This window comes from Sinocyclocheilus grahami, unplaced genomic scaffold, assembly GCF_001515645.1.
Source record: "Sinocyclocheilus grahami isolate Dianchi unplaced genomic scaffold, SAMN03320097.WGS_v1.1 scaffold1217.1, whole genome shotgun sequence".
Taxonomy (NCBI): Eukaryota; Metazoa; Chordata; class Actinopteri; order Cypriniformes; family Cyprinidae; genus Sinocyclocheilus; species Sinocyclocheilus grahami.
Window position 1 is genome coordinate 4,412 of NW_015506396.1, and position 20,664 is coordinate 25,075.

Sequence of the window (20,664 nt, forward strand, 5' to 3'; positions counted from 1 at the left end):
TAGATATAATGAAGGGAGACGTGAAAGACTGGACATCGCGTTGGTTTCATATGGATTACTTTATCACATAATATTTGCTTTCGATAAGACTTGCTTAGTTTAAAAGTAGACATATCAAGCTTTCTATAGATATATCTCTCATGTCTCTTTGTTGAGTATTTGCTGAGTTACAGTTCATTTTAATGACGCGTTTCTAAATAAAGATCACGCAGACCAAGGCGGCAGACTGCGCACACTGTTTGTTTTCTTTATTTTATAAATGCACAAAGTTTTGTTGTTATTATGTGTATACAAATAAAAGTAGACCATTTACAGATTTGATTGATGTATTGATCTTATCTGTAAGATCAAAACTGAAAGTGTAATTTAAGTTATTTTCGGTGTTATCAGGAGAAGATGCCACAAAATGCGTATCCATGTTAGTCGACCCCAGAGGATTAAAATACAAATGCCAAGTTGTATTTTAAACAACTTGGCAGTGAACTGGGTCTGCACAGTGTGTCATACAACAACTTTCGAAAAAGCGTCATCTGAGGGCATAACTACTTCTATTTGAGGGAGCCCAAGCACTTAGCCTGCATTTGTACTTAGTCTGTACTACATCAACTGGAAGCCTAGCATCTCTTAGTTGAAGATTGAAGGTTCCAGCGCTTCGGATGAAATACCACCCCCTGCCCCTGAGATAGGAGATCTCTCCTGATCGGATTCGCCCGGATTTGTGAACCGTTGAGGAGGGAAATTAGATCTGAGAACCACACTCTGGTCGGCCCACCACCTTGGCCAGAATTCCTGGGAGCAGAGCGATTGAGGGAAATGTGTAAAGACGCAGTCTGGGCCACATATGGGCCATTGCGTCCAGACTCAGGGGAGCTGAAGGAGTTGTAGAGAGGATATTGTGCTGTCTCCTGTGAAGCAAAGAGGTCCACCTATGCTTCGTAAAATCTCTCCCAAATTTGATTGACTATTTTGGGGTGGAGTTTCCATTCCCTATGTGTCATGGCTTGGACAGCAAGTCTGCTTCCACATTCATATGCCCCGGAATATAAATCACCCTGAGGGACAGGAACTTGTCCTGTGCCCAAAGGAGAACCTACTGTGCTAGCTTGTTCAGGCAGTGCGAACACAGTCTGCCATGGCGATTTATTTTTACCAGATTTTTCCAGAACATTTCTGTCCATGGAGATGTCTACCATATCAGGTCAATGCTGATTGGAAAATCTCCCTAAACAAGTTAGTCCGTGCCTATAACATTGACATTACAGGTTTTGCCCCATAATATCTCCTGTATAGAAGATACCCACAGCTGCCCAGTGACATAATGTTTGGCCTAAAGCTATGTTGCAAAAAGGAGAAAGCACATGAAGGAGGCATATGAGTTGGCATCAAGGACAGCCCATTAAGAGCAGAGTAGAGTGAAATAGAGCTATGACAGGAAGATATATGGAACTGATCTCCTGCTGGGAAGCAGAGTGCTGGTGAGAAATTGTGGGAAGCATGGTCCAAAAGAACAGAGACATTGGGAACTACAGAATGCCAAAACAATGGGGTCTTATTCACTAATAATTGTGTAGGTTAGTCATTTGCATAAAACACAACCAAAACTTCTCCATATAAGGTCTTTCCGCACAGCCTTTCCTTTACAGCCTTTCCTCACTCAAACATAGACCACCCCATATGCCGCTCTCTACAGATGCGCTCTCACCAGATCCTTGAGCAATGCCAAGTGTGTCATCCTCAAAACTAGTTAAAACACAACAAAACACATTTTATACAGACCCCGTTTACAAACTGTAATACTATTATCCTGTTAAAATGAAGCAAATTTTGTCAATAATACTTCGCTCCCGTACTCGTACTGATTAAAATTCTGCAATACCAAAAGCTGATACCGCACAGTGTGTGAACAGTGCTGTGTGCAGACAAAGAAACAGACAACAGAACAACAGAGAACAGAATACAGTTATTAGAAATTTAGGATTTCTATATGGCCCTATTCGTACGGGGTTAGCTTTACATGGAGAGGTGGGGTAAAGTAATTATTACCAGTGCATCTAAGTGTTTTTATTCCAGTCCGAATCTCAGTATTCAATTTCAGTAAAGATTACGGCAACTTTTACCTTCTGTAAAAAGGTAAAACAAATAAAATACTTCATGATAATCCTGTGTAAATCGACCAGCTGTAAATATCTACTTAAATATTCCTTCATTTTGAAAACGAAACTTCTGTTAGCTTTAGGTAAGTGCCAATTACCAACAGAATCCAATCAGAATTTAACCCCTTAACTGTCACCCCCATTTTTGAAAATTCACAAGAAAGTGCACTATCCAAACTTATATTATTATAATTCATGAACACTTTTGAATACAGACCTAAGGTTGGTCTCTTTTTTAAAGAAGACAATTAACAGATTATTACAGAAGTGAAATTATTAAAAAAAATTAAAGTATTAAAAAGTTATAGAAGTCTAAATTTACTGTAAAGAAAATGTACTATTTTTCTTTTATTTTATATAAAATAAATATTTTTGAAAATAGTTAAAAATACAAAATTGCTATAAAATTAAAGCCATACGTCTACATAAGTTGTGTTCCAAATTTGAAGTTGATATTTTAAAAATTGAAGTTCATATCCAATTTTGTTTAAGCGTTATACCAAAAACAGCCACCGGGTGTCACCCAAACTCCATTGACATTTTTTTATGCATTTCTGTCACAAATCTATAAATTTCTCTCTCAATATTACATCTATCACAAAAAAGAAATTGAGATTGATAGAAATTGAGACTCAGACCTTTCCAACGATATGTATTTTGTCAAGATTATAAAAAGTTTAGATTCTAAAAGACCGTAATACATTTTGTAATATGACACCCCCCGCTAAGGGGGAGGAGACCACTAAAAACTTTTGAAGTACCATTTCTATGGTAACGCAATGTCCGATTTCAAAACTAGCTTGTTCAGGCAGTGCGAACACAGTCTGCCATGGCGATTTATTTTTACCAGATTTTTCCAGAACATTTCTGTCCATGGAGATGTCTACCATATCAGGTCAATGCTGATTGGAAAATCTCCCTAAACAAGTTAGTCCGTGCCTATAACATTGACATTACAGGTTTTGCCCCATAATATCTCCTGTATAGAAGATACCCACAGCTGCCCAGTGACATAATGTTTGGCCTAAAGTTATGTTGCAAAAAGGAGAAAGCACATGAAGGAGGCATATGAGTTGGCATCAAGGACAGCCCATTAAGAGCAGAGTAGAGTGAAATAGGGCTATGACAGGAAGATATATGGAACTGATCTCCTGCTGGGAAGCAGAGTGCTGGTGAGAAATTGTGGGAAGCATGGTCCAAAAGAACAGAGACATTGGGAACTACAGAATGCCAAAACAATGGGGTCTTATTCACTAATAATTGTGTAGGTTAGTCATTTGCATAAAACACAACCAAAACTTCTCCATATAAGGTCTTTCCGCACAGCCTTTCCTTTACAGCCTTTCCTCACTCAAACATAGACCACCCCATATGCCGCTCTCTACAGATGCGCTCTCACCAGATCCTTGAGCAATGCCAAGTGTGTCATCCTCAAAACTAGTTAAAACACAACAAAACACATTTTATACAGACCCCGTTTACAAACTGTAATACTATTATCCTGTTAAAATGAAGCAAATTTTGTCAATAATACTTCGCTCCCGTACTCGTACTGATTAAAATTCTGCAATACCAAAAGCTGATACCGCACAGTGTGTGAACAGTGCTGTGTGCAGACAAAGAAACAGACAACAGAACAACAGAGAACAGAATACAGTTATTAGAAATTTAGGATTTCTATATGGCCCTATTCGTACGGGGTTAGCTTTACATGGAGAGGTGGGGTAAAGTAATTATTACCAGTGCATCTAAGTGTTTTTATTCCAGTCCGAATCTCAGTAATCAATTTCAGTAAAGATTACGGCGACTTTTACCTTCTGTAAAAAGGTAAAACAAATAAAATACTTCATGATAATCCTGTGTAAATCGACCAGCTGTAAATATCTACTTAAATATTCCTTCATTTTGAAAACGAAACTTCTGTTAGCTTTAGGTAAGTGCCAATTACCAACAGAATCCAATCAGAATTTAACCCCTTAACTGTCACCCCCATTTTTGAAAATTCACAAGAAAGTGCACTATCCAAACTTATATTATTATAATTCATGAACACTTTTGAATACAGACCTAAGGTTGGTCTCTTTTTTAAAGAAGACAATTAACAGATTATTACAGAAGTGAAATTATTTTAAAAAATGAAAGTATTAAAAAGTTATAGAAGTCTAAATTTACTGTAAAGAAAATGTACTATTTTTCTTTTATTTTATATAAAATAAATATTTTTGAAAATAGTTAAAAATACAAAATTGCTATAAAATTAAAGCCATACGTCTACATAAGTTGTGTTCCAAATTTGAAGTTGATATTTTAAAAATTGAAGTTCATATCCAATTTTGTTTAAGCGTTATACCAAAAACAGCCACCGGGTGTCACCCAAACTCCATTGACATTTTTTTATGCATTTCTGTCACAAATCTATAAATTTCTCTCTCAATATTACATCTATCACAAAATAGAAATTGAGATTGATAGAAATTGAGACTCAGACCTTTCCAACGATATGTATTTTGTCAAGATTATAAAAAGTTTAGATTCTAAAAGACCGTAATACATTTTGTAATATGACACCCCCCGCTAAGGGGGAGGAGACCACTAAAAACTTTTGAAGTACCATTTCTATGGTAACGCAATGTCCGATTTCAAAATGGTTTTCGCAGGATAAATTTTGAGATTTTAAGCTTTCAAATGGTATATAACTTATGATGATTACTAAAATATGAGATAGGGAAAAAGGCAACAAAATAAAGACTTTTTGTGACAAAGGTCAGAACTCCTGTTATGATGTAGATTTGTCATAGACTCTTGGTGCACTCTTGTCATAAATTAATCTATTACTGTTCCTACATAATTTGTAACAAAATAAAATGGTAAAATATATATTTAGGAGTCTTAGACCTTTCCAATGATATATAGTTTGTCATGATTATATTAGGATTTAATTGTACTATATTGAAGTAAACTTAGGCATCCCGTTTACGGGACAGAGACATAAATTGTTCAACCTGACTTAACTGAATTATAAGCAATATATTTTAAACATGTTATAAGCAACACAGTAGGCACAGTGACATAGCAGCATCACCTTTTTCTAAAAGCACTTTTAGAAAAAGGTGATTCTGTCCCCAGTACTTTGTTTGACCCACCACCGATATTTCCTCCCGTGTTCTCTGATTTGTTTATTTAGATTTGCGTGAACATTCAGCCAATCACAAGGCGAATCATCTCTTGGGTGCGTCTGTCATGAGCTTCAAATCTCCTGTTGCTCCTGCAATTTCACTTTGCTCTTTTGGTGGTTTGGGGGTAAAATGCACCCCTGAAAAAAATCAGTGGACGATTACGTCCTTTTTCAAACACTGTAAGTATGTGTTATGTCACAATGATACGAATCACATGATAGAATTTCTACATTATTATTTGACCTAATGGGGCATCTACACCCGATGAGATCATGCAAAGTGACAAAAGAACCTGTTAAGAACGATGCATGTGTCGCGTCGCGCCGGATCCAGTGTGTTACATGCTCTCCTACTTGTAAGTCGCTTTGGATAAAACATAACTGATTATTGGGTTATTTTCTCGCGTCACGCTGCTCGCGGCTGGACTAGAATTTTTCTTTCCCAATAAAGAAATGTTGTTTTGTGCCGAATACTTATCATATCTCATCACACTTTATCATATTTTAGTACTTTAATTCATTACAGCTATGTTCTTAACTTTAACTAGTCTGTAGGAAAGGTAGGCTGTGATAGAGAGAGGGGAGGACAAGAAGAACCGCATCTCAATATTATTAACTCGTCGTTGTCTTTAGGTCACGTCCCAAAACAACATTGCATTAACATTGCCAAGTTACAAAACATGTTACCTGTTAGCTAGTTCATGCATTCATGACCTCTAGACTGGACTATTGTAATGCACTGCTATGTAGTTGTCCTGCATCTTCAATAAACAAGCTACAGGTAGTCCAAAATGCAGTGGCTAGAGTCTTTACCAGGTCAAGAAAATATGATCATATTACTTTGCAATGATTTGTATCGTGAAAAGTGCTGTACAAATAAGCTTGAATTGAATTAAACTTGAATATATATTGTAACAGGGTGAAGAATCACAAGGAATCTAAATGAGAGTGGATTTATTGGTGTGGTGGGTGGTAGGGAGAAAGGTCCAGGTAGGTGCTCAGGTGCCGTGAGTGCTCTCTTCCGTCTTCCCAGTGCAGAGGGTCCGTGCAGTGCTCCTGTGGGGCTGGTCGGTCACATGCTGCTGTCTGTGGGAGAAATGAGAGGGCGAGTTAGTGCTCAGTCTCATGGAGAAGTCTCCCAGATGGCAGGGCTTGCGTGGCTTATGTGGCCGCCGCCTGATGAGCTGCAGCTGTGACCGATCAGCCTGTGATGAGGACGGCCAGATGCTCCTCACTCGTTTCCAGGGCGACGCTGATGCAGCTTCGGGATGCTTGTCACCCCCTCCCCCATCCACCCAAGCGTCGTGCTGGCCCTGTTGATGATATGAGACAGTAGGGGAGAGATAGAGGGTGGGTGGGGAGTGACCCCTGACAGACCTGCGAAAGCTGCTCAGATCCGAGAGAGGCCGTCCGCGTTGGCGTTGGCGGCTCCAGCCCGATGACGCACCACAATGTGGAAGTCCTGGAGCGCGAGGAACCATCGGGTCACCCTGCCATTGGTATCCTTGGCATGGGCCATCCACTGAAGGGGTGCGTGGTCCGTGACCAGGGTGAACTTCCGGCCAAGGAGGTAGTAGCGCAGCCAGGGCCTCCTTTTCCACCTCGGCGTAGTTCCTCTCGGCCGGGGTCAGCTTCCTGCTGATATAAATGACAGGATGCTCCTCACCTTCCTGGATCTGTGACAGGACGGCTCCCAGTCCTGTGTCTCGCCAACCCTAAAAAGGCTCGTACCTGGGTCTTGGTTTCGGGTCTCGGACCGGAGCATACCACCTCCACCTTCTTCTTCTGCGGCCGAATGAGACCCCGTCCCACCTGGAACCCCAGGTACTTTGCCTCGGAGAGGGCAAGGTGGCATTTCCCAGGGTTGGCGGTGAGTCCCGCCCTCCGGAGCTCCGAGAGCACCCTCCGTAACCGGTCCAGGTGGTCTTCTCATGCCTCAGAGTGGATCACAACATCGTCCAGATAGGCCGCGGCGTAGGACTGATGGGGCCGCAACAGGATGTCCATCATCCGCTGGAACGTGACGGGTGCCCCGTGGAGGCCAAAGGGAAGGGTCCGGTACTGCCAGTGGCCACTAGGGGTAGAAATTACATTACTCCATTTGCCCTTGTAAAAACTCAAATTATAGGTGCATTCACTATAAACAACATTTATTTAATGTCAAGCATACACAACTTTATTTAAAACGAAAGTGAAATTTGCATGTGTGAAATGCGCTAGGCTAAATTTGTCTCTCTCATTCTGCACCAATACAAATGTGTGCGCACATTGCACATGTTTTGCTTGCTTGATGTTAATTGATACTGCATATGAGTCGCTTTTGAATAAAAGTCGCAGCACATTTCAGATGATAGAAAACACGATTTATATTTCAGAAAATATGTTCATAGCTGTCACAAGATTTATGAGCAGTTTCTTATGGTGTGGTTCACTAGTAGTGATTCATGTTTACGAGTGTTTCTTGTCAGAGGAGACAATCCGTAGGAAGTGGAAGAGCCTCAGGGACACGTTGTTGTTGTTGTTGATGTTTGTGAAGACACTCCTCATGCAATGTCTTTATTTGCACGGAAAACATCCCGCGAGTAACACGATGTGAATATTCACTTCACTTTTTGTGTGCACACACAATTACATTATTACAGGAAAACGTCTTGTGATTATAATATTGAGCAACTGTAATGGAGCAGCGTTAATGTGCTATTAAATTAAAGATGAAATACCATAAAGCAATAAAATGAACAGTGAAAATGTATAAAAGTTTGTACAAAACATTTTGCCGGGTATTATTAAGTGTGAAAATTACTGAAGGAAATATCTATTTGCTAAATAAAGCCAGCTAACATGATTCATATTATTTTGGTTTCTGTACCCAATATTTTTTAAAATTACAAATAAGGTATCGGTATCGCCAAGGACCAAAAATAAAAGTATCGGTAGATTCGTTCTGGAAAAAGTGGTATTGGTGCTTCCCTAATGTGTGTGTGTGTGTATATATTAGTGCTGTCAATCAATTAAAAAATATCTAATTAATCGCACGTTTTTTCTGAAATTAATCACGGTTAATCCCACCTAACATTATTTAAAGGGGTCATGACATGGGTGTTTTGGTTTGTTTTGTTATGTTCTCTTAGGTGCAATTATAATAGTACTATAGTTTTTTGGACGAAACATTAAAAATGTAGTGATTTATGACCTTTTTCTACCCAGTTTCTCATCTTCTGACTCAAACAGTCGGTTTTGGGGGGGTTTTCTGTGAAATGTAGTGAACATACGCGTAAATTAACACTGACGTGACTGGCACGTTTGCAAAAAATACACTGAATTCATTTTTCCCTGACGTCTGGATTTTTCGGCAGCGTATTCAAACATGTTGTTTTTCCACAGCTAGAAATGGCACATCTGCGTGGCATCACAATCTTACTGTAAACAGCTACTTCTTCAGACCCACTCGCTGCACGTTGACTGAACACCTGTGGGCGTGACAACGATGAAATAATGTAAAATTAGGCGCAGTTGTATTGCACTGGAGGCGGTCATATGCAAACGACTGGTGCTAGGTGACGTCACCTTGCCCCATAGGATCCACAACAAGCAGTATTTGGAGCTTGATTAAATAAATGCTTCGTTTATAATGGGGAGGACGTCTTAAGCTATGAAACTTGCAGGAAGCTTTAATGGTACAAAGACCTCTTATATGCCAGAAGATCAAGGCAAATTTGGTTTCTCATGTCATGACCCCTTTAATTTTTATATTTATATAATGGCATCTCTTTTTATGACTGAAGGCCAGTATGTATCACTGATACTAATACTACTGATGTTGTATCTATGAAATTGTTTTGATCTCTAATATTTAACCGTTGACTAGGCATTCAACATTTTTTGAACATTTATTAGACATAAAATAACATCTAATTTATGTTATCTTATAATCTTCACATAAACCCATTATAATAAATGTCATATTTAGCTACATGTGCCCTTCAGCAAGTAGGAAATATACAGAAATTGAATAAAATGATCAAAAGCTAAATTTTAAATTAAATATAGATGAATCCTTACAGCTATAAAAATTATTGATTTGCTCTTTTTTTCTTTTGTTGTTTAATTAACAGACATCACAGCAGATGGGTTATAAGGTTTTTTTGGCTGCTATTTCGTTAAGAGCTGCTGCAGCTGAACATGACACAGACATGCATCTCTTTACCTGTTCTGACCCACCTCAGGTCTTAGGCTACGTCCACACGAAGCCAGAGCTTTCCCTATCCAATCTTTTTTTCCCCCTCATCTCAAGAAATATCTGCGTCCACATGAAACCATGAAACCGACACAAAATGATGTAGTATACATGCCAGACCAGTATGTGGCACTGTAATTCTGCCACAGAGATACACTAAAAACGAAGAAGAGGACTTCAGACTATGCGCATAAACCTTGCGCGCGGTATACAAACGAACATGGAACGATACATTTGTTAATCTGTGTTAATGTTAGTTAATAAAAAGACAATGGTTCAGTGTTTGTTCATGTTTTTGTGTCTGACTAGGGGCGAGACGTGGGCTGATGATGTCATCGTTTCAGAAAATATAAGGATTCGCTGTCCACACGAAAACGCAAGGGTGGCGTTTTCAGCTTTATCCACTCTGGGACCCGGTTTTAAAAAATATCGGTTTCACTCTCCCAAAACACCGGATCCGTGTGGACGAAACGCCTATACGATACAACATTTATGGGTATACAGCTAAACGCGTCTCTGTGTGGACGGGGCCTTAAAGTCTCTACTAATGAGCTGACGAGTTGAATTTGGTGTCTTAGATGAGGGACAGGACAGTTTTGAAAACCATTGCATTTCAGAGACATGTTCTTAAATGTAAATCATATATAACAAATACTAACACCTTCACAGTTTTAAGGCAGCTTTAATTGCCTTTTTGGTAACTTTATGACTTAACTGACAACATAACTATGACATTCCATGCTCATCCTTTCTTTCGTGCTTTGATATGAAATAATACATGCTACAGCGAGCGCCGGCGCATTTGTGCATGCTATTGAATGAGCATGCGCTTTTAGCGCAGTTGCTTTTCGTTTGACTCGAGCCTGGTCCAGAGGTGAAGTTGGAATGCATGCCTAAAGTCTCTTGTTCTATGTGATCGTAAAGATGTTCTGCGTCTAAATAAATGCAATTCTTGTCAAGAAAAAAAGAGACAGAAGCAGCAGTTGTGAGTGGGGTGGCCACCCCTAGCTCCGCCCCTGCGTTTATTTTGTTAAATATTTTTAACGTGTTAAACTGAAAAAATTAATTGCCTGCGTAAAACGCGCTAATTCTGACAGCACTAATATATATATATATATATATATATATATATATATGGTTACACTTTATCTCGATAGTCCATTTTAGACATTCTACCAACTGTAAGTAACTTTGCAACTACATGTCAACTAACTCTCAGAGTATTTGTAGACTGTTAGGTTAGGATTAGTAGAATAAGTTGCTGTACTTGCAAAGTTACTTATAGTCAGTAGAACGTCTGTTGAGTGACCATCAAAATAAAGTGTTAGTAGATATTAATTACTCACCCTCGTGTAAGACCTTCGTTTATCTTCGGAACACAATTTAAGATATTTTTGATGAAATCTGAGGGCTCTCTGACCCTCCCATAGGCAGCAAGGTAACTACCACGTTCAAGGTCCAGAAAAGTACCAAGGTGATCGACAAAGTAGTCCGTGTGACATCAGTGGTTCAACTGTAAAGTTACGAAGCTACGAGAATACTTTTTTGCGCAAAGAAAACAAAAATAACGACTTTATTCCACATTTTCATCTCTACTGCGTCACTTGTGGATGCGCGTTCACGACAGTATCATGATGCGAGCGTGTGGCGGTGCTGACCCAGATCCGGAGTGGTGACGTCATTACGCCGGATCTGGGTCAGCGCCGCCACACGCTCGCGTCATGATACTGTCGTGAACGCGCGTCCACAAGGACCTTTAACGTGGTAGTTCCCTTGCTGTCTATGGGAGGGTCAAAGAGCCCTCAGATTTCATAAAAAATATCTTAAATTGTGATCCGAAGATGAACGAAGGTCTTACACGAGGGTGAGTAATTAATGACAGAATTGTCATTTTTGGGTGAACTAACCCTTTAAGCAGACAGTCTACTAATACTTTAATGACTGTTAGTTGACATGTAGTTGCAAAGTTACTAATAGGTAGTAGAATGCCTAAAGTGGACTATCAAAATAAAGTGTTACCATATCTATATATCTATATCTATAACACTGATTATCTCTTCATCACAACACCTGTTAGTTGGTGGGATATAATAGGCAGCAAGGGAACATTTTGTCCTCAAAGTTGATGTGTTAGAAGCAGGAAAAATAGGCAAGCATAAGGATTTGAGCGAGTTTGACAAGGGCCAAATTGTAATGGCTAGATGACTGGGTCAGAGCATCTTCAAAACTGCAGCTCTTGTGGGGTGTTCCTGGTCTGCAGTGGTCAGTATCTATCAAAAGTGGTCCAAGGAAGGAACAGTGGTGAACTGGCGAAAGGGTCATGGGTGGCCAAGGCTCATTGATGCAAGTGGGGAGTGAAGGCTGACCCGTGTGGTCCGATCCAACAGACGAGTTACTGTTGCTCAAATTGCTCAAGAAGTTGATGCTGGTTCTGATGGAAAGGTGTCAGAATACACAGTGAATTGCAGTTTGTTGCGTATGGGGCTGCATAGCCGCAGACCAGTCAGGGTGCCCATGCTAACCCCTGTTCACTGCCGAAAGTGCCAACAGTGGGCATGTGAGCATCAGAACTGGACCACAGAGCAATGGAAGAAGGTGGCCTGGTCTGTTGAATCACGTTTTCTTTTACATCACGTGGATGGCCGGGTGTATGTGTGCATCGCTTACCTGTGGAACACATGGCACCAGGATCCACTATGGGAAGAAGGCAAGCCAGCGGAGGCAGTGTGATGCTTTGGGCAATGTTTTGCTGTGAAACTTTGGGCCCTGCCATCCATGTGGATGTTTCTTTGACACGTACCTCCTACCTAAGCATTGTTGCAGAACATGTACACCCTTTCATAGAAACAGTATTTCCTGGTGGCTTTGGCCTCTTTCAGCAGGATTATGCACCCTGCCACAAAGCAAAAATGGTTCAGGAATGGTTTGAGGAGCACAACAATGAGTTTGAGGTGTTGACTTGGCCTCCAAATTCCCTAGATCTCAATCCAGTCGAGCATCTGTGGGATGTGCTGAACAAACACAACAACTTAGAGGACATAAAGGATCTGCTGCTAACATCTTGGTGCCAGATACCACAGCACACCTTCAGGGGTCTAGTGGAGTCCATGCCTCGATTGGTCAGGCCTGTTTTGGCAACAAAAGGGGGACCAACACAATATTAGGAAGATGGTCATAATGTTATCGGTATATATAGATCAGAGTGCTTTTTGTGTACGTGTGCTCAATTATGTGTGTTCAGCTGTTCATATGTATTTATTTATTTTTTTCATACATTTAGAATAAATTTAAATACGAAAGTCGTGATTTGTATTTGTTTGTGGAAATGTTCACTTTTATGAGGGATCACATAGATAGTGTTATGCTCCACATGACAAAACATCTTCAGGAGACCCAGCGCGCCCAGCAGTGGCTGTACAGTTCCACCCCAGAGTTCCACCCCGAGTTGATTGGGTCCATGTCCTACCAATATTCAAGACAATATTAATTTGTGTGGGACTAATAATGATATTCACTGCAATGTTAAGTATGATTGTTCAGTATGAAAAAAATATGAAAGTTGCCATGAATTATGTCCATAGACTTCCATCCGACTGCCACAAGAGGTCGCCTCTTCATCATATTGACTCTCACACCACACAGACTGTTACATGTCACTCCGGACTACATTTCCCATCATCCATTGCACTGATTGCGCACAGCTGTAACCAATCACACGCTCACCTGAGAGCTATTACACACATTGTATAACACCTACTCAGATCCTGCTCAAGTCGCAGAGTATTTATCACTCTCCTAGTGTTAGCTGCTTTACCGAGCCATTCTGTGTTTCTGTTTAGTCTCTAGTATTGTTCTGCATTTATCACTCACCTAGTGATAGCTCCTTTACGGAGCCTAGTTTCTAGTTCTAGTTTAGTCTAGTCATTTTGTGTTGCCTTGTTTCCGGTTTCCTTATTCCTGCCTGGGTATCTTGGATTAACCATTGTCTCGCCGCTCGGACTCTGTACCTCGTCTGGGCTATTGCTCATGTTTCTGGATTACCACTCTTGTCAAGCCCTATGGATTCTGTCCGCCGATCGATGACCCACGACAACCCTTAAGAATACTCTTTGTCTTGTCTTATTCATATCTGTTTGCTGATGCATGACCCTGCCTGTGTATGACCATGTCAATGAATAAAGCTTTGCGTATGGATCCGCACGTCTCACGTCTCGTTCGCCCTGTTACAAAAGTAGATATTGTAGTAAAAGATAGTATTGTATGGCTGAAATTGCTGGATTTATGACAGTACTAATCAAAACAATTTTCACAAGAACTGACAGCATGCAATAAAACAATAAATCCACTAATCTCGAGAGAAGTCATCTATGAGGACAAAAGTTTCATTTTTGCATTTGCAAGACCCATGGCCTGGCTGGCTTGAGACATTGGGTTCCTAATAAATGAATAATTGAAAGGGAATACTATAGCATAATCAAATATCCTAATTAAAATAGAACTGAAATTATAATATAATCGGTCTAAACTTTAAAATCATTGGAATTTAGAGTCAGACTAAGCATGGAGCTAGACTCAAATTGAAATTAAAGTAAAAGTGAAATTTACAGAAGCAACCACGCCATTGGATTCTATTGGATTCCATTATTGGGCCAATGGGTGGTCCTTGAAACATACCCCCATGTCTTTCTTTTCTTTTCTTTTATTTAGATTCCTATTATGTGTTCCAAATTCATGATGGCTTTAATGCATAAGACCAATGTCAGTGTAAATGCATAAAACCTTGCTTTATTGTGGAATAATGCTCAAATAGGCATATTAGTATAGCGATCCAGCAGTGGAGCACTCCAGTGGGACTAAGGTTTCAACAAGGATTAGAATCAGGAATAGTGTGTTATGGTGGTAAATTGACATGTGTGCGTGATGTGAGTATATGCCTGTGTAATGTAAAGCAGTGAATGAAATTAAAGGAATCCATCATATTATGGAACTTCATTTAAATGTATAACAATTATAGGTTACACTTTATTTCGATAGTCCACTTTAGAGATTCTACTAACTATAAGTAACTTTGTAACTACATGTCAACTACATGTCAACTAATTCTCATTAATTTGCAACTACATGTCTACTAACTCTCAGAGTAGACTTAGATTAGGTTTAGGGTTACTATAATAAGTTGACAAAGAAAATGTTAGAAGATATTAAGCAGACAGTCTACTAATACTCTACTAACTGCTAGTTGGCATGTAGTTGCAAAGTTACTTACTGTTAATAGAATGTCTAATGTGGACTATCGAAATAAAGTGTTACCCAATTATATTTTCCAAACTGTTTCAAAACACAGAAAATAAAAATGCTGAACTCAATGCAAATCTGTGAAAATGTATATACGTTTTCTTCACTTTTTTTCTCCATTGGCCTGCAGTCCTTCAGTTACTGCATCAGAGACAGCTTTCATCCACAGCCTCTTTCTTTTCAGTCACCATCTCTACAGGCAAACAATGACACACAACTTGCAAATGTGTTGGTGTTTGTTGTGGCAGTGTAAACTAGTCTCAACCTTAGCAAAACCGTTCTATCATTATAGTATATGTTGCTATACTATGGCTTCAATCATGCACAAACATTGTAAAAGAAATGTTTCTGCACACATACACTAATGGAGAATGAACAGTTCTGAACACTGTTGTTTAATTCTTTCATCATTCACACACTGCTGGATTTCTTTAGCACTGTAATTTTGTTTGTAGTGGGAGGAAATCTTTCTCCTCGTTTCTATTGCCTCTCTTCTCTCTTCAGTGGACAAAGACAACTGAGCTTCCTACGAGCCCCCTATGACAATACAAGGCCAAAAGTGCCCATTCCCATTATGCAGTGCCATGTGGACTTGGTAACTATATGCTTTTGTTGTAATTTAACAAAGCATTTATATTTACCAGATTTTTAGAAATATGTTTTGGTTCAAGGTCAGACAATTAAACTCCATAAATCATGGCTTAATTATTCACACAGTGGCAATACCATTAACAGGATTCCTAAAAGAACAGAAAACATTAGTTAAAATGTAAATAACTCTCTCTCTCTCTCTCTCTCTCGTCCCCAGATGATATGAATACTTTCTTTGACAGAGCAGGGCCATGGCCTCAAAATTCAAGGTGAATAACAGTTTAATTTAAAATATAAAGACACAACAAAGCTAGCAAGGGTAATTCATACTTGATTAAATAATAATATGATTAAATAATAATACAATATCTATAAAATAAGTTTGAATAAGTTAAGTTAGAACACCGCGATTGTCCAATCAGTAATCTGTATGTGTGTGTGTGTATTTGAAAAAAGTACTCTGATCAGAATTAGAGAACACTTACAGATACCTCCAAGTTATTAGTGTTAATCTGGTACCTGGTGCTAATTTCCTTAACTATATGACAAACCCTATTTAGCTGTCAGCATTCCTCTAATTTTCTCTGAGATTGCAAGATGGTGGGCTCTTCTGAGGTGACTGAAACCCTGCAACAGCAGGTTGTCCAAATGAGGCCAAAAGGATGACCCTTTCAGCCATTGCACGAGAAGTTGGTCATTCCAAATCGGTGATTTCTTGAATATTACAGCTTTACAATGACACTAATTAATTCAAGTCCCCAAAAATGCTGGTTGTCCATGTCAGACAAATGTACGAGAGAACAGGATCATGCAGAGACTCTCAATGGGGAATCGGTTCAACACTGCAGCTGAAATTGCTTGCCAGTTCAGTGTTGAACAGGGTATGGATCTGTCTCAGCACATTTAAGAGAAGTCGGACTGAAAGCACATTCTGAAGTGACCAAACCTCTCATCAGCAGAAAGAATCAAAAGGCTAGACTCACCTTTGCTGAGGAGCATGTTGTGTGGAGAAAGACGAACTGATCCAAAGTTCACTTTAGTGATGAGAGCAAGTTTAATGTATTTGGGTCAGATAGAAATTTTTTTTATGATATTAAGCAGACAGTCTACTAATACTCTAATGACTGCTAGTTTACATGTAGTTGCAAAGTTACTTACTGTTAGTAGAATGTCTTACCTTAGTAAAGTGTTACCTAAAACATTACTGAGAACACTGTTAGGTCTCCTGAGCTATGAAAGAACAACTTCTGTCTCCAGTATAACACACAACCCTTAATATTTAAAGCATTTTAGCTTATTACTGTAGGATTACTTTTAAATTAAATGAAAAATTAGCCAAACTCAATTGGTATTTAAATTACGCATTAAATATTCACATATTTAGCGACCCACTATGAGTCAACAATATAAACAGATATGTGAGACTGATGTGCCAACCGGTTGGATGTGCATGTGGTGCTAGAATTCTGTTGTGCACATCCACACAGATGTCAGTAATTTAGCTACTCTCTGGGTGCTCCTAGAAATGCATGGCACAATCAGTGCTAGAAGAACAGAACAATATTAAATGGTCATATTCAGAAAGTGAAAAGGTTATCTGCCTTCTACTCTCCTTTTCAAAAGATATGTAAGTGGTCAGTAAAGGTCATTTTACTGCAACACTCAAAGGTACAACTATGTCTAGCCAGTAAGCTGCTCTAAAAGAGCACATAGTGTTACCTTGGCAACATCTTTGGCAAATTGCAGAGACCTGTAATTAAAATAAAATAATAATAAAACACTTTTCTGTTGTCTAAGTTAGGTTTATCTTTGTCTTTAATCAGTTTGACAGAGAAAATTAGACATGAAGGCAAGTAGAAAATTAGATTAGATTATCAGCAAAATGCTCACTTGGAGACAAAAGGCAACACACGTGTGACAGAGGGTAGATGCTATTTTGTGTATAAATAGTGTTTAGGTACTGTTTGCCATGTAAAAGTGCCATGTAAAAACTGAGACCCACTTTGTTTTTTTAGTCTTCAAGGATGGAACACGTTAATGACAATATTAACGTGGTAAAGAAAAGAAATCACTTGCAATCCCAGAAGCAAATAATTATAATAACAACATTACTGAACCAAACGTGTCTTGACCTGCCATTCAAACATCAATCACTCATCCTTCCAGTGAAACTGTCGATCAATAATCACACTGCCTGTGGCAATGTCATCTCCTTTGACAGTACATCACAAACATCATGGCCATGAATGTGCATTGAATCCATTTACAGGAGGTAGTTATATATGACTTGACACAATTCATTGAACCAATTGGTCTGTGTAACAACGTTCGTAGATCGGAAAGAAGGAGGCGGGAACCGGCGAACATTTAAACACAATACTTTAATAAATAAATGCAAAACTAAACTAAAAGACATAAAACATAAAACATAACATAAAATCCAGGCCTGGTCCTCTCATCCTTCACTGTCGTCACTCCTCCTTTTATCCTTCCGGAGCTCCTCTGTGAGACTCGAGACCAGTGTGTGGCGCTGGTGTCCCTCATTATCTTTCACTCCGCCGGCCTCGCTCCACTCATCACAGTCTGCTGTCATGGAAAGACTGATAGTTTTTCTATGACATAAAGACAGTCTCTAAATGTATATGGCATATAATGTATAATTAAATATAATTTAATTTAATAAATTAAATAATTATTATTTTTTTTAATTCATTTGAGCCACTGGAATTGTGTAAACATGAAAAAGAGGCTGGATAGAAAAAACTGAAATGGCCCAGTGGTGCAATACTAAATACCAGAACTCTTGATACTGTTTGGCCAATCAAATTTGAGCAACTACTGTAACTGTGGTGTAATTATTATATTTGTTTTAATATATTTATTTTAATTAATCTGTGCTACGCTGGTTTTGTATGTGTTCAAAGACAAGATGCACAAGACATTACAAGTTAATTTAAGATACAGTGGGGAAAAAAAGTATTTAGTCAGCCACCAATTGTGCAAGTTCTCCCACATAGTTGACCCTGTCCTCCTGTGATAAAGGAACCTTTTAAGAATATAAAGAGAAGGTGACTTTTTATTGACTTTCTAATTCGTGCTTATAAAATGGACAGTTCCGAGCCTTGATTATGATTAGCTGATTATTTCCGCATTGTGCCTAACAAAGCCCCCTGGTCTAAAATCGCTGTAACCCATAGCTTCTTACCACAGGGACTTATTGATTTATTTTTTCGCAGTATACTTTTTTAGGATGACTTCCTTGGTGGTCACACTTTTTTCACATCAAACTGTGTTTTGTACATTTGTACATCAAGCACTGTGACCCCTGAATCTAAAGGTAATTTAAATGAAGGAAATGAGAGAGTGAGGGATGGATAGCATTTTAACAAGCAAGAAATAAATAATGGAAGTCTTTGTTCTTAACTGCCTCAAATTAAGGCCTTGTGAGAAATGACTCCATCTAATTACAAACCACATTTTAACAGCAACAAATAGATCTTGAGTAATGAGAAAATAATTAAAGTTTAATCCACATAATGTGTGAAAAGAATCCTAAGAGTGGTCATGCTGAGAGAGAATTTAAACTTGTTTTATGCCTATCACAGATAGTAAAGGGCTTAAGGACTATGTGTATAATGCTATCAGCCTTGTCATCCACAGGTTTCCAGAGTATTTAGTCAAATGGCTTTGAAAACTGTATATGTTTCAAAAGTTTTAAAATGGTATTTTGTATTTCAGATCACTTATCTGATGTACTGTCCATTCCTGGTTGAAGACAATGTAATTTATAGTGGTATGATAGTATATACCATGGTTCACTACCCAGGTAGCACATGTACGTCTGCAAAATGTCTGTTAAAGATCACTTCATCTGGAAAGCATCTGCTGTGTACAAACATCTGATTGACATCTGTCAGGTGTCAGTTTTACATACATTCTAAATCATATACATTATAAAGACATCTTCTAAACATCTATTTGACATCGGATAGGAAACTTCCTATAGACGTAGAGTATTGCAGATGAGCAAACACTCTAAAAAATACATAAATGCAGACGTCAAATAGACGTCTCTGTGATGCACGTGTGCTATCAGCACTCAAAATATGGTCAGACTACATACATTTGCTGATAAAGGACAATACCTAAACATTTACAATACATTTTACATCCTCTGTCCTTTTGTTTTTCATTGTGCCACCTCTTTTCTATGTCCTTTACTTTCCTTTATGTGTGTGAGCCTTTCTGGAGATTGGAAGAGAAGCAGCCATGCATAGAATTGGCTCATCATGGAAAAGCACCTCATATTTCAAACTGCTTTTAAAAAGAGACACATTTATACATACATGTGCTATCCTGAGAAATACTATTGTACAGGAAGAGTTTGCCCAATTGTAAAGAGCTTGTCAGTTCCATCTAGGAAACACTTTCCTCAATATGGTGCACTTGTTGTAACCCCTCTTTTCCAAAGTCCTCCTTATAATGTGGCTAAACCAGACAGGTTCATCAATCTTCTGTGAGCATTCTGTCTCAAAATGCCCTTTTCAACCCATATTTTCCCCAGGAAGAACTCCTCCTGTGAACTGACGTGTTTTTATATTACGAAATACATTACATTCCATGCCTCTGTAGCATATACTATATCTGCAATCAGACAAACTTTTGTTGTAATACTGTAGTTGAAATTTCTCTGTCACAGAGTAGCATACAGTTCACAAGAGTAAATTATGGTGTTTTGAAGAAGCTAGAAGGTTCCTCTTTGAACTCTATTTTCTCACATAATGGACACTAAGTGCAGAGTAATACTGCTCTGTATTTGTATTTGTATTTGTATTTGTATTAGTATTAGTATTTGTACATCACTACATTGATAGCTTCTAATGAAACCATCTTCTCTTATGTTGCAAATCCTTATGCAATTAATGGAATATATACATTGTATTATTATTATTATTATTATTATTATTGTATAAAGGAGTTTGTTAAAAAATAAATAATTAAATATAAATATAAAAGGAGTTTGTTAAAAAATAAATAATTAAATATAAATATAAAATGGTATATATATGCTTATATATATATTTTTTTTTTCACTCAGAAATGCCATTGAACAGCATATTGCTTCTACTGGGAAGGTCAAGGTATAGCTTCCTCATTTCAAGACCTGTTTGGGGAGTAAATACATTTTCATAAAAGCTATATTTAAGACTAAT